Raw genomic sequence first — 15,243 nt, 5'->3', positions numbered from 1 at the left:
TAGTTTTTTTGACACTAGCGGAACATTGACGAAGATTTGTACACATTTGTAGCTGCATTTCCATTTCAAATCTTTATATTCTGTTTCTCACAATCGCTCTGTTTACATTAAATAAGAAGTTAAATTGAAATCACGTGTGAGTACGATTGTTCATCCGATTGCGCAGTTTGAAAATAAATCTGCTTCAACAAAACGTTTTGGCTTTAGGATGAGGCGTTTTTCTGGCCGCATCAAAATCGGTTTATTTAGCAAAATGCAATGGAAACACATTTTTGCATCACAAGTCACATGATCAACAGCTGGTTGTTACAACTGGCGGAAAAAACAAAGATGACGGCAGGAATTGCCGACATAAACAGCTCGTGTGGGGAAAAGGAAAATCAACTTCATATCAGTTTAAAAAGCTAATAAATAGATTCATAAACACAAAAAACGAAGCACATATGTTTGTTTTAGTTTTATAAATGCATGATATAGTTCCAGTTAGTTATAGTTTTTCCCCCCCATTAATTATTGTTTTTATTTATTTCAGTTTGTGAAAATCTTTTCTCAGTTTTTGTTATTTTGTTAGCTGCAGTAACTACAATAACCTCGTTGATGCTCCTTTTCTCCTGCTGGTTGTTTTTCCTGGAGATCGGCCAATGACGATCCAGATAGCAGCAAACAGGGTCGCCATGGCAACGCTGTTGTTTGGCGCCTCAGAAAGACTCTGTGTTAAATATTAGATAACAGAAGGCGCTGCAGCAAAACCGACGCAAGTCCGGCTGATTCTGTTTAGTTTAAAAGAAACGAGCAACTTTGTGAGGAATTTATCCAGCAGATCAACTGAAGTGGATGTTCAGTCGGGATTCAACTCCTGGATCCTGTGGGAAAACTTCCTCTTCCTGCAGACCATCAATCTGAATTGGACCAGATTGACGGGAGCTCAGCGGGGCAGGAGGAAGGAGTTTAGCTCCAAACGCAAACTTCCTTTAACTAACGGGGCATTTCCACAACCAGGGGCCAAATATTTACCCCCTTCACTGAAAAAAGTATTTTTGGTCTAGTTTGTAGCGCAAATATTTGTACCTTTAAAATAAGACAAAACTGACTTCAAATAACTTTTGAGCAAGAAATAGAAGCTAATTTTAAATAAAAGTAAATAAAAGTACTAGTTCCATTTTCAGATTTTTTTATGGACTAGTTTTATGCATAAGACCGTACTAACTCACCATTTTATTTTTGCCTTTATAATAATCTCTTGCAGTTTGTGGTTTTATAAGCACCACAGATTAAGTCAAAGAATCTGTTTCCATTCTAAATGTGTGCTAATCCTTATCAGTATTCTACCAATGGAGAAAAAAAAGACACGTTTTGCTGTTGTGCCGTTTCCACTAAATAAGAAACGCAATCAAAATAAGTTTGTTCGCACAATAAGTCATTAAAAAACACAAACACCGTCATCATCCAACCACTTCCTGTCGTCTTCTTCGTGGTTTCCGCCAGTGGCGACATCCGGCTGTTGACCAAGTGACTCGTTTGATATGAAAACATGTTTCCGTTGCAGTTTTTGCAAAATAAAGCAATTAAGATACTGCAAAAGAAAGAAAAAGTTACTCATCCTAGAGCCAAAATGTTTTTTGGAAAATGATTTTTTTCCAAATTCGTTTGTTTCTGTTATTTTCAAACTGTCAGATTATGCACTTATATGACCAATGGAAACAGTGACTGTTGAAATGCTTCTTATTCTTCCTAACTGCTCTATAAAGACACACAATAAGGATGTTGAAAAAACTTTAAAAGCTTCTTGATTTAGAGCAAAAACAACAACTTTTATCAGCAGCAGTTGCCCAACCAGGGAGTTTCTGAGCCAGAAATCAGTGAGTTGGCTTCGCTCTGACTTCTTTAACTCTCGCTGTGATTATCAGGATGAACAGATAGCATCACGCCGACCGGCCCTCCCTCCAAGCAAACAAACCGATCTCCGAGGCCCAATAATGCAACACGGGTTAAAAGCGAGCGAGCGGATTTATAACGAGGTTTTTTACGGCTCTCTCTGGAGACTTTGATGAGAAAACAACAAACCAATCTTTGTTTTTTCACTCATTAAGTGTTGGGTTCTTGCAGATGTGCGATGTGATGTGGTTTACTCTGATACTCTGTTGTTTTCTCTCCATCTGGGCCTCTTCTCCCCCTCCGACACGTTTCAGCCTGCAGCTCAGTCGCGGCGCAAGCAGCTGCCTGGTCCTCCACTCTGCAGAAACCGCAGGCTGGATGGCTGCGGCTGCTCTGGTCAGAGCGCCACAAAAACCCAGAGCGAGATAAATCTCACCGAGCCGCTCACCTTCAGCGCGAGCCGGCCGCTTCAGAAACCCAAACTCCAGTGAGCGAGATGGTGGAAAACCCAAAATGGAGGCCCTGGCTGAGGTTTGAGAGGGACATGACCATACGGCGCTGTAATTATATGTGCTCTAATGCTCTGTGGATCACGCTGGCACGAGGATCCACGGAGTTCTTGTAAAATAAAAACACAAGCTGTCCACAAACTGTGACCAAAAACACAGCTTTGCATTGTGCTGCAGACTCACACAGCAGGAACGGAGCAGAGCGGCTCAGACATTACGGGCCAGCTGCTTGTAAGACAGATTAACGTGTGGGTCAGGGTTCACCACATCAGCAGGTTCATCACAAAATCACTGATATAAACCAGCAACCACCAACAGAGTTGGTTTTTACTGCGCTCAGGCACGTAAATGTCACTTATTTACCGATAAAAGCAAAGAACAGAGTCAGATTCAGCTCTCCTGTGGAAGCTGGATAAACGTCTAGTCATCCAACATGGCGGCTTCAGTCACAGGACCAGACCTGCACAAACTCTCACACCTTCTGATCCACTGGAGAAGGAATACATAGACCCCACAAGCCAGAACAGGAAGTGATCCGGCGCCATCTTGGTAGGCAAAGCATGGCTGAACCATGACCTCCACCCTTTCTGCAACAGAAAGATAAATGGCTGCCGTTGGGTTCGACCCGTCTGAGACGGAGAATGGAAACGTGTCAGACGATGTGGAGAAGCTGCCTCCGATCTCACACTGCGACTTATTTCACTGCTTAGTGAACACAGAGTGTTTCATGGAGGAGCTTCAGGCCGTTTCAGTGTTTAGACGGCTTTAAAACTGGATGACGAGGTTCTGCAGAGAAACGTCATGTAGTAACAAACATGTAGGCTTCATGTGCGTCTCGGCTAAAAGACAGAAGCTTCGTCACAGGAGAGAATATCTAAACTCCCTCTAACATTTTGAATGTTTTTATAACTTTTTCACGTTTTATCCAAAGATAGTTGAGATGATGAGACAAAAACTGAACTTTGATGGAAGGAAGAGACTCGGTATGCTCCGCTTTCTGTGACAGGAGTTTTATTTTTACCCAGATCTCCGGCTGATCATTTGACTCTGTGGGATTTTGTCGCTGATCCTCTCAGCCATTGTTCCAGCAGCGATCTGTTGATTCAGACGCAAACTTCCTCCACATCTTTTCCTGCTACTGAAACTCAGGAAACCCTACAAACGCCGGCGATGAGTGTGGTCTGATCAGGCAGAACATTATGACCACTGAAAGCTGCTCCGTAAATAAAAACTCACAGGTTATTTATATATCTGGAGTTTGGACATGAAAACCAGTAAAAAAAAAACAAGTGTAAAAATCATGAAATACGTCATTTGTGTGTTTAAATGAGCGTATGTGAATGAATTCTTTGTTGGCAGTCTTTGTAGTCTTTGTTTAAACTGACAGCGTATATAAATAATACTAGTGTCTTCGGGCTGTTTGCGTTAACAGGCAGAAACTAAATGAAGAATCAACAGAAGTGGCTTCATAAACTCTTAAAAAGGTTGTTTTATGGCAGCCGAGTCAAAATAAGCATCAAAGAACGGAGCGGAGAAACTTGAACGCACTAATTTACAGTTAATTGCTCGTCTTTTCATCTAATCAGATGAATTTCTCGGCGTTCACTGGAAGCTCTTTGTGTTTTTACAGCTTCTTTTGAAAAGCTCTGAGGGCTTCTGACCTCCAGGCCCGTTCTGTAAATGTTTGTAAATCTACAAATGAACTAAAGTTGTGTGACGGGAGGTCTGTGTGAGACGCAGCAGCCTCTTTTATTTGTTTTCTGTTCTTCCCTCTGGTTCTGACCCAGCAGAGGACTGAAATAATTCACTTACACACTGATATGAAGTGAAGAGCGACGCATTAATGATCAAAGGAAATCCAGTTTCATGGAGAATGAAGATAAAGATTTTTCTCTCTGAAGTTTAAAAAGACAAAGGTTTTCGGGTTGGTGTGTAATTAAAGTGTTGAAAGTGGCTGCAGCTGCACTTTGACATTTTTCACACTTAACAGTTTTTTTTAATCTGGAATGTTTCATGTGCAAAGATCAGTTTTTAATATGTGCAAAGTGAATTTAATCACATCATGTAAACCCAGGAAAACACAAAATAAATGAAAGTTTTCCAGAGACGATGCGTCGCTTTTTTTTCTGCGCAATTTCTTACAGATGAAATTATAAGTCAAAGAGACAGGTCAAAGTTTATGAACAGTAAATATTTTACCAATGACTGATATCTCTCTCTAAATCTATACTTAGCTGAAACAAAGGTAAAAGAGTTTTTATAGAGAATATCTAAACATTTCTCCAGAAATTTCAACTTTGGAAGCTTAAATAATTCTTGACCCATTATTGTCTGTGTATTCAATTATATTAAGTTCTATTTTGTATTTGAACTATTAAGTTTTAAGCATTTTTAGAGGCTTCAAGAAACTTCCAAATATACCGGGCGTCCAATGTTACACTAAAAGGAAATGTTGGGTTTTTACCGGACCAGTTATGTGATTATTTTTAACCTCATCAGAACTTCTTCACCAGAATAAACCAAAATAAAACAGGTTTTTACGACAACCACCTCTGTACTGAAGGTGTTTTTAGACATACCTAAAAATAACCCATGTTTCCTGCTGACTGACCTGAGATGAGCACCTTCTGATCGCTTGTTTGATTCGTTGGTTTTATGAGAGGAAACAGGCGATCAGAGTCTCTACGAGGAAACACTGAAAAACGCCCGATCATCACAAAACCCAGCGTCAAACATCCTCATAAACATGCAGCGCTTTCCTGCTGAGCGCAGCTCGACGTGCATGTTGACTTTTGCCATAAATGTCCGCCGTGGCCTTTGTTTGGGACGGAGAGCGTGCAGAGGTTTGGATCTACGGCTGAGCATTTTCATCGGCTGCGTCTCTCTGGGGGGGCGGCGTTGACTGACAACATTACCCCGATCCCCCTGAAGGTCTGCGGGAAGCGCCGTGTTTTACCGTGACTCAAGGCGCTTGGATTTCTCTCTGCAGATAACATTCCTGCGCCTCGACTTCAACATAAATCTCTGGGTGGTTGCTGTATGAAGGAGGAGGTAATTTACGGTAACGTCTCGAACGTCGCCACATCTGCTTCAGATTAAGACGACACCTCAGTGGCGGCTGGATGGCAGCTTTTTCTGCTGCTTCTATTGGGGCTGAAACCGTCGCAGAATCGTTTTCTGGTTGTTTTCCTCCGTTGGTGGCCAAGATGGAGGTCCTGTTGCACATGTGACACCTGACAGATTTACCAAACTAACATGTTGCCGGCTTCAGGGAGGCGACGGCGCCGCAGGGAGAGAAGAGAGAACTGAAGATCCTAAATGAACTGCAGCTGCTCAGAGAATCAATTCAGATGCTTTTATCAGCCAACAGCTGCATTAACATTACAAATGTACACAAGACTTTAACAAAAAAAACAACAAAGACCATTAAAGTCATGTGAATAAGCTTGTTCACACCATAGGTCATTAAAAAAACACACCGCCCCATTATTTTATACTACTTCCTGTTTACTTCGTGGTTTCTGCCAGTAGTAACATCCTGTTGCTGATCGCTGTATTTGTGTGATGCAAAAAAAGTGTTTACATTGCAGTTTGGGGAATTACACTAATTTAGATACGGACAAAGAAATCACAAAAATAAATTTGCTTATTGGAAACACAAAAATTTTGAAAAAAACCCCATGTTTTTAGATAAAAAGTTTTGATATCAACAAAGTTTTGCAGGTACCACCTCCAGAAACCGCAGTAGTAAATTCCTAAACTTCAGCCCTATTGATTTACAGACCAAACTCTTCTGGCACAATTAGTGCTGCCTTTCTGGAAGACAAAGTTAAAACCTACGTATTAAGGTGATCACTTTAGAGCTTTTTCCTCCACTTATTAACTCCCCCCCAGTCCAGATGGGCCCCATTCTGCAGCATCTGGACGTTAAAGCTTTATTTTCTTCTCTCCAAAACTGGAGCCACGTGTGCAGCCTGAAGGTGAACCTTTAGAGACGTTCCTGCCTTTTTTATGCCGTTTTTCTGGACTGAAACCATTCCAGCCCCCATCGGGCCGGGGGGGCTTTCAGTCGTCTGTTTTTGCTGCCTTGTGGCAAAAGTTAGAGGCTTTACTGACGACAAATCTCTGGAGACGTTTTTGTTTGGCACCTGCGTATCTGTCCAGCACCACAGGAAGCTGAGGAAGGATCCAGGACATCCTGGGCAAACAGCAGCGTGTGGGGGAGGGGCAACATCGCCGGTCTACTTATGTGGGCACGAGCCGATCAAGCTAACTGTGTTAACTCACAACTTTTTCTTTTTTTGGCCGGGAAAAGGCAAACAGAAGCAGCGAGAGGCGCAGCAGGTTTCTAAGAGCTGCTGCAAATTATTTATTATTTTAGGAGCATGAAGCAGTTTTGTTGTTGGCATCGTTAATAAAGCGAAAGCTTCCTCCAGCTGAGGTTAAAGAAAAACTTCACCTTTATTACTCACCTCAGACAAAGTATTCATCAGAGTAAAGACATACATTTTAATGCCAGTTATCAGGATTTTATCAGATTATCAACAAAAGCAGAGTAACTGCAAAGATGATGTAAAAGGATGCATTTATGGAGCTACATTTGGGCCATAAAGTTTCCTTCAAAAGAAAAAAAAAAAATGAAACTGAAGAAAAACTGCAAACTGAATCTGAGAAGTAATTTTGAAAAGATTTTCAGGCTTAAAATAATTTTTTTGGTTAAATTTTTTTTTTCTTTTGAGTAAATGTTAAGGCCCCAATTTAGCTCCATATGCATTGATTTCTTGTTTTCAACGTGCTGCAGTTGAAACGATTAATCAGATAAACCAATTATTGAAAGAATAATCAACTAATGTAACTGATTAATCATTAACTGGAGTACAAATGCAATTTACTGAAAAAACAACATAGTCAGAGCAATAACTGAGCCAAAACTGTGCTGTATGTATTTAAAATCAAAACATCTTTGTAAATATATTTTAGCCAAAACTTCTCATTAGCGTAGTTTTAGGTGCAACAGGTTCAGATTCGTAGCTAAATTTCTGCATTTTTAGACAATAAAATGTTTGTTTCCTTCATCCAAAAAAAAAAAAATAGTTTAATGTGTTAAAATATGCAAAAAATAATGTTGTATAAAAAAAATCCTAACGTGATGAAAAATCTGTAGAATGCCAATTTTTTATTGGTTTACTCAATTAAATTTCAGAAAAGTCTATTATACTTCTTTGTTTCAGGGCTGGACAATAAATCAGTAAAAATATAAAATGCGAAAGGCGCATGATCAATATCAATAGATAATACATCTGGTAGAGTATCAACTGAACTCTGATCCAGAACCGCACAGCATTCTGGGAGATGTAGGCAGAGGAAAGACTTTAGCCGCTCAGCTTCAATCTGCCCACAAGTTTGGTGGCATCAACTCGCTCACTTTTTGGTTGCCTAGCAACAACCTGGTTAAAAAAAATGATGTGGAGTGATATTCTAGAACAAAAACTAAACAATTCCCAATACCGACTGATATAAAATTGATATATTGTCCAGCCTAAGTTTCACACAGTTTCTGGTTTGAAACATGACAAAATGTAAAAAAACAAACAAAACAAAAACACTTAGGTGGTTTAATTGTTGTGTTTTGTCTCAAACTGAATCGGATCCGGATCCGCGCTGCAGAGCTCAAATGGAAAACGGTAGGAAGCCGAAAGGAAACATCTTGTATGTTCATCCACTGCTGCATCTCCACAATTATTTCCTCTGTCAACAAATGAAGCGGTCCCTGGATGAAACCATCGGACCTGCAGCGACTCCGTTCCCCCTTTTCTGTCCCTCCCTGCTCCAGTTTCACTAATGACTCCCTTTCTTCCAGGCTGAGCTCGTGTTCTTTTGAATAATGCGCCTGCTGACAAACTGTGACAAACCTTCAACGTGGCTTTAGTTTGTCTTTCTGAAGTGGCCTGGAAAACGAAGCAGTAAGAAACGGAGGAAAATGAGTCTAATAAAAAGCAAGATGGACGCTGTGAGTTTAAAACAGCTGGAGGAAAACATCAAGCCTCCTGGTGTCCATGCGGTGCCAAGCATGACATCAAGGCCGTTTGTTTTTCACGTGCTGAACACCGACTGGCTCGTACTTAATCTCCACTCTGACAAACTTTGATTTCACGAGCAACGAAAACAAACACGACCCTCTCAGGTTCCCCCCCTGGTCCCAGCCGCCCTGTGCGCGCCGCCGGGTTGAGTCTTGATGAGCAGCGTCTCCAGTGTGGCTCCGCCCACCAACCGCCAGCATCAGGAAGGACCCTCACCACAGAACAAGCAGCCTGCGGTCGGTCCGCCGGCCCATTGGCTGCCTCCACAAACCCCCCGACCCCTCGTGTTTTTATGATCCAGGCCCAAAAGAAACTGCTCGCGTTCTCCAGCCGGAGCCGAACGATGGCTGCAGTCCAATCTGCTCCAAATTATTTGCACGGCTGCAGAACATATGGAGGCTTATATAAGCCTGTGGTAGGAATATTCACCAGCGTCACCTTCTTCTGAAACCCCACAGCCCTTTGTTTTGTTCAGCTGGGCTATTTTTACTTCAAAAAGGAGCGTTTACGAAGACAATGAGCTTCTTCGTTTACATCCTCGTGACTCTTCGTGCAGCACGGAGACAGAAAGGCTGCTGGGAAACTTTGCAACGTAAACACAAGGAGGTTTGAGTCCACAGACCTTTGATGTGAAAACACAAGAATCAGAGGGGGAAAAAAGAACTGACATCTTAAAATGTCAAAAGATGGAGATTTGGTCCGTATAAAATTTACAGTAAATTATTGGTTTTCTTTTTGTTGCTGGTTTACCAAAATAAAGTGAATCCAATATAATTGCGCAATTTGAAATTCGAAAATAAATTTACTTAATGGAAACAGCAATTTAAAAAAATAACTGGCTAAAAAAAAGTTTTGATAAGTTTTGACTTGGCGGTTTTTCGTCAGTATCACAAAACTGCAATGGAAACATTTTTTCTCGCATCACATGATCAACAACCAGATGTTACTACTGACAACGTCATGAAGACGACAACAGGAAGTAGTTGGAGGATGGCGGAGTGGTTTTTTTTTAGAAACTTATCCTGAACAAACTTATTTACGTGTCGTTTTAACTCTACTTCTTTATTAAAAGAAACGCCGCAATTGCAAACTTGTGTGTTTTTTTTTTATGTATCGACAAAGTTTTATACACATTTGTAATGGAAACTCGAAACCAGACACGAAATTGTCATGTTTCCGTTAAACAAATTTATTTTCCAAATGTCAAATTTCGTAATTCGACTGATGGGTAACGTCCGGACTTGGTCCGTTCCGTCTGTGGCAGCAGAAACTCATCCCAACCCTCAGCGAGTCGGAGCTACGCAGAGCCGACGTGGCGTGAACGTGTTTGGGCTACAGAGTTCAGGTAAATCAATCATCTGCTACCTGCGGTCGGCTGGTTCGCCCAAACAGAGACGTCAGGCTGTGGTGTTGAGCTGTGGGGTCGAAGCGTGTCACTGCCGCCTCGGCGCCCTTTCAGTAAACCGTAGAAAAGTCCAGAAGGATCAAATTCGCCTGGAAGACTCCAGCCTCTGCTCTGCTTTCTGAAATCCCTTTGTGTCTCTGGCCAGTTTCATCTGCTACCAAAACATATCCAGTCCCCCGCCTGAAACCGAACTCTGCTCTGGACAAACACACGACTTGACGTTTCTGATCTCTGATCGGCCCCGAAGACGGTCGATCTCCGCTAATGAGGATGTCATGTGAGGAGGCTGAAGGCAAACAAAGACGTTTCTCCGCACACTTCAGCAAACACGGGGGCTTTCAGGAAGAATTCAAAAAGAAAGAAATTACCCAGAGTTCTTTAGGTGTTCGTACTACAACAGCGTATTTGGGTTATTATAGATGGAAAAAACGTTGGAGAAAATTTAAACCAAAAATATCTGAGATTTTCTAGGAAAACAAGCACATTTCTGAAAAATTTGCTAGATTAAGCTCAGAATTTTTTGGGAAAAACATGCAAATTTTGAATTTTTATAAGTTAAAGATTTGCTAGAAAAAACTCAAAAATTTTGAGATTAGTCTGGAAAAACAAACATGGAAACTTCGTAGTTTGAAAAGTCGCAACTTTGATAGAAAAATTCAGGAAATTTCTAGAAAATTAAACAACAAAACTACAGATTTGAACAATGACAAATGTGATAGAAATTTTGCTAATATTTTCTAGAATTTCCATGAAAAACAAGAACATTTTTGACTTTGAAAAGTTGTAGATTTTTCAGAAAAACAAACTCAAAAATTGAAATTAATCTCAGAAATGTTCTAGAAAAAAACAAACAAATTTCTGAGTTTCAAAAGTTGCACAAACCTGGAATTCAGGAGTTTCAAAAACGGAGGTGAGGTCAGATACAGACACAAGCTAATCGTCGATTTTCAGCAGATATCGTCACAAAGTGCTGAAACCTTCTTAATCAAAAAGCTTCTCATTCCCAGACACAGAAGTGCAACAAAGCTAAATTTGCTGTGATTTATTGTCATTTTTATGGCTCCAGTGTGAAAAAGAAATTATTTTTTCTTGCCAAAACAGTACGCTTCAATGCTCATGAAGTTAATCATCCTGAATCTCTAAATCTACCCATTAATCCATCAGCCTGTCAACACAAACTACAAACAACTGTTCACAGTGTTTTATCCTTCACTTGGTGCTAAAACTGTCCTTTAGCATCACGTTTTCTAACGTTCTGGATCAAAACATGTCAGAATTAACCAAGTCCAAATGGAGCGGACCAGAGACAAGTTACATTATCGTCTCCAAGGGAGCAGAAACCGCTCGGGTTTTCTTCTGCTCAACTTCTCTGACAGCTCATGACGGCTGAGTCACCGTCACACAGCCGCCACGTTTCACGAGCCCGGCTCGCTCCAGAACCTGGACCCAGTCGGAGCGGCTTAATGAAAAGCAAACGGGGGCAGAGGAGAGGCGGAGGAAGCGGCGGACCCACTCCCAGCCACTTCCTCTGCAATTAATCGATGGAGGAGACTTGGCAGAAGAGGACAGCGTGAATGAGTCACACTCGGATCTGGAGAGGCTTTCAAAGCGGCAGAAACACAGAAAGGGAAAGGCAGGAAATCACAGAGCACAATGAGAAAAGTTGAGACAGACACCGATAAAAATATAGAAACATTTACTGTGGAGGTCCGGAGAGACTGAGCGCAGGAATAACATCCCAAATAAAGCAGGTAGATCACAGGATTCACAGCACCAACCTTCTGTTTAAAGAACAAATCATGGCTGAATAGAGGTAATTAAAGAGAAACTAAATGGAAGGGAAATGAAATGTCATTTTTAAAGGGGCAGTGTTGAGAAAAATTAACTTTTTTATCATGTTGTAATCAAAAACCTGCCAACATGGAGTGCTGCCTTGATTCTTAATGGATGTTTGGGAATGATTTAATCTCCATGGCAACCATTGAGATGAACAAAACGTCTGGGTGGACTTAGCCCCGCCTTCGGGGCACAGCTCCTCCTCACAGTTGGAGTTTCCAAGCTCTGAGCTTCCACTCAGCTCCTTCAGACTAGCCAGCAGCAATTAGCAAACACCTGGAGGAACTGCAGATCTGCTGAGCTCATTATAGGAGCTACTTCTCAGAGCAACGCTGGTGAAAAACGTTAAAGTGTTAAAAGAGCAGCCATGTTACTTCCTGAAGGCAGAATTTCAGAAAGAGTTCTTAAAAATATTAATTTATGCTATAATTGTTTTTAATAACAGAAATTAAACAGATTGTTCTTATATGTACTTATTACTGCAACTTTAACTAAAACATTCTTGGTACTTTTACTTTATTTTGTATTTACTGAGATACTCCTAAATTAATCCACTCAAGTTGCACAACTGTAAACACGTAGGAAAGGCAACGCTGCACAGTCACATATGACTTCTACGATGAAACAAGGTGGTGGCAGCATCATGCAGTGGGGATTATTTTCCTCAGACTGAAACCGAGCTGTTTTGTGAAGAAATATAAGAACAAACTTAAAACTTCCAGCTGTATTTGCAGATTCAGAGGAAGTTCAGTAAGCTACGACTCAGAGGTTTGTAAACAAAAGCACACCACACTTTTCAGATTTTTATCTGTCACTGAAAATGAAACATGCCGATGTTTGTTTATAAAATTTGAATCAAATCTAGCAGAAATACTTTAAACACTCTTAGCTAAAGTAAGTACACTAAGGGAAATACTTCTACCGTAATGAAAACATCAAGCCTGTCTGAGTCATGAGAAAATATATCGGATCATTTTCATGTTTCAAAGTGATTTTAATCCACTGGTCTTCATTTTACTTCTGGCTGTTGAGTTTAGCAATTATTGTCAAAAAAGTAAATTACAGTGGATTTTTAAAAACGTATTATTTTAACTTCTGTAACATTATCCCAAAATATTGTGACAAACATTAAGATCTATGTCTCCCATCCCTGTTCCCTCCACCTCTGATAGACTTTAATCACATTTTTAGTCCAAATTATTTTGGTTTTGTTTTAAATAAATCAAATACTTCTGGGCTACGACTCATGTTTTGTTGCTGCAGTGTTGAGATTTGCACCTTGAACCCGCCTATAGGGGTCGGCTGATTCACTTTATTTACACAGAGCACTAAATCATATCAGTGTAAATGAAACCACATCCTAGTTCACTCCAAGCCAACAGGGGGCGCTGCAGATTTACATATTTATTAAACCTGTCACCACGTTGTGACAGGAGATGATCAGTGATCAATCTCCTCCAAGACCTCCCTGAGCTCTGCTGCTGTCTGAAGAAATGCATCAAAAACAACCAATCAGAGCCAGGAGGCGGGTCTTAGCGCTGTCAATCAACCTTATGTAGTCACTGCTAAATGTGCTAGTGGTGGAGAGAGAACAGAAAAACCGTTTATCTGCCGTCATCAGTGGCTCTGCTAACTAGCCTTAGCATTCACAATCAGGTGCTAGCTGCAGCATAGCACACAGTGCTAAGACCCGCCTCTTGACTCTGATTGGTTGTTTCTAGTAAGGACTGGAAAACAGCAAAGGAGCTCCATTTTTTTCACAGATTATGTCTCATAACAGTAATGTAGCTGTAAAAGTGAGTAAATAAATTATAGTTTTTTTTATTAAACCATCAAATTCAGGATTTTTCAAAACAATTTCAATTCACTCAAGTAGAAAATGGGCCCCAAATCCAGATCTGCTGAGGGCCCCAAAACCTCTTCAGCAGGCTCTGGCTCTGAATCAGCGCAGTCTGGACTCAATTAGATCAATTAAATTCATCCAAATACGGTCCAAAGATAAAAATAATCACATACAAAACCAATCAAATATTCAATTTAAACAGTTTTAGAAACAATAAAGTCAAATCCAAACATCAAGAAAGTCCAGCAGATTGCATGAAGTCAATAAAAATGAAAAAGTTAGTGCAAAGAATCCCGCTTTGGTGTGAGAGACGCGTCTTTAAACAAGCATTTAAACAGATTTTAACCCGTCATTTGGCCAAAAAGCAGCTGGAACATTTTTATCACCGCCGGACTGTTTGATGGGACAATTTGACAGTTAATCTGAGTTTAATCTAAAGAGTCAAACTTCGTTAAAGCCCATTTTTCAGCTTGAAGGCTTTTCCTGTCCATTATAACACGACAACAGCTGGACAGGATAACTCAAAACGACCGTAAATAAAGACAAAATCCGTAAATTACAATTATAACTTGTAATTAACTTTAAAAGTTTCAGATTAAACAAATCCATTTCGGTGTGAAGGCGTTTTATTTTAGGGTTTTCCTGCTGCAGTTGGTTATTTAACTACAGAAATAAAAGCTGCCAGCGCATCACGTTTCTTCAGCTCAGCAAGTTCCCAGTTTTTGGATTTTATTTCCCATCATTTCTCCTGCAGTGAAGCAGCCAACGCTGAACAATAAAAACAACACATTTCAGCTTCACTTCGCTTTAAAAAAAATCTCATTTACTCACCTAAAGTCGGCCAACAGCTGCCGGGTCGGAGGGAGCTCAGTTCATAACCGAACCGAGGACAAAACGGTTCGGTTCGGTTCCGGTTTCTAACGAATCTCGGTGTCAAAGAAGCTGCAAGTCCGAGTAAACATTAAGAAGTGAGAAGAAACAGCCGAGCATCCAACCGGGGGAGGGAAGTGACGGGGAGCAGAGAGAGAAAGAGGGGGGATCCTGACAGGAGGAGGAGGAGGAGGAGGAGGAGGAGGTCTGCAGGTCTGACTGTTTGAGTTTTTACAGAATAAATGATCCGCTGGGATCATTTATTACCAGGAAAACAGACGAGCTGCTCTCTGATAGGTGAACAAAACCCATTTATTTACAAAATAAGAAGAAAATCATGTCTGCTAAGGATAATTCAGAGGTAAATATGTTTATTTTTGTTTTTTATATATATATTTTCCCTCTTTTACATAAATGTATGGCTCTTTTTTTTGGATCTAATTTCTCCTGATTGTACGAGGGTATATTTATGTCATTGCAGAGAAAAAAATAAACTTCCTCTAAAAAAAAAAAAAAAGTCTGAAGTTTTGCATTTGTCCCAGAAATGTTCTAAAAAATTATTTCTGAGTTTGAGTTGTAAAAGTCGTTTTTTTTTTTTTTTTGCTTGTTTGTTTGTTTTTTGCTTGTTTTTTTTCTTTTGGTAAAAATTTATATTTTTGACTTTTCAAAATTTCTAAAATTTTCCACCTGTGAAACTCAGAAATTTACATTTTTGTCTAGCAAATTTTGCACTTTTGAAACTAAGAAATGTTGAGATTGATCTTAGAAATTTTCTAAAATAATAATAATAAAAAAAGAGCAACACATTTTCTGAATTTCAAAAGT

The 15,243-nt window shown here is 40.2% G+C and overlaps 1 protein-coding gene across 1 annotated transcript in view; it reads right to left on the bottom strand.

Moving 5' to 3' along the window:
• pear1 (platelet endothelial aggregation receptor 1) overlaps positions 1–14,608 on the bottom strand; it is a 62,017-nt gene extending 47,409 nt beyond the window's left edge. The window contains exon 1 of the mRNA XM_008430708.3: positions 14,380–14,608. The gene's annotated coding sequence lies outside the window, so the exon portion shown is untranslated. The remainder of the gene's footprint in view (positions 1–14,379) is intronic.
• Between the last annotated feature and the right edge of the window lie 635 nt (positions 14,609–15,243).

The sequence above is a fragment of the Poecilia reticulata genome, chromosome 16 (genome assembly GCF_904066995.2).
Source record: "Poecilia reticulata chromosome 16, P_reticulata-male-v2, whole genome shotgun sequence".
In the NCBI taxonomy this organism is placed as follows: domain Eukaryota; kingdom Metazoa; phylum Chordata; class Actinopteri; order Cyprinodontiformes; family Poeciliidae; genus Poecilia; species Poecilia reticulata.
The sequence above is the reverse complement of the archived record's forward strand: the minus strand, read 5'-3'. Positions and strand labels throughout refer to the sequence as shown.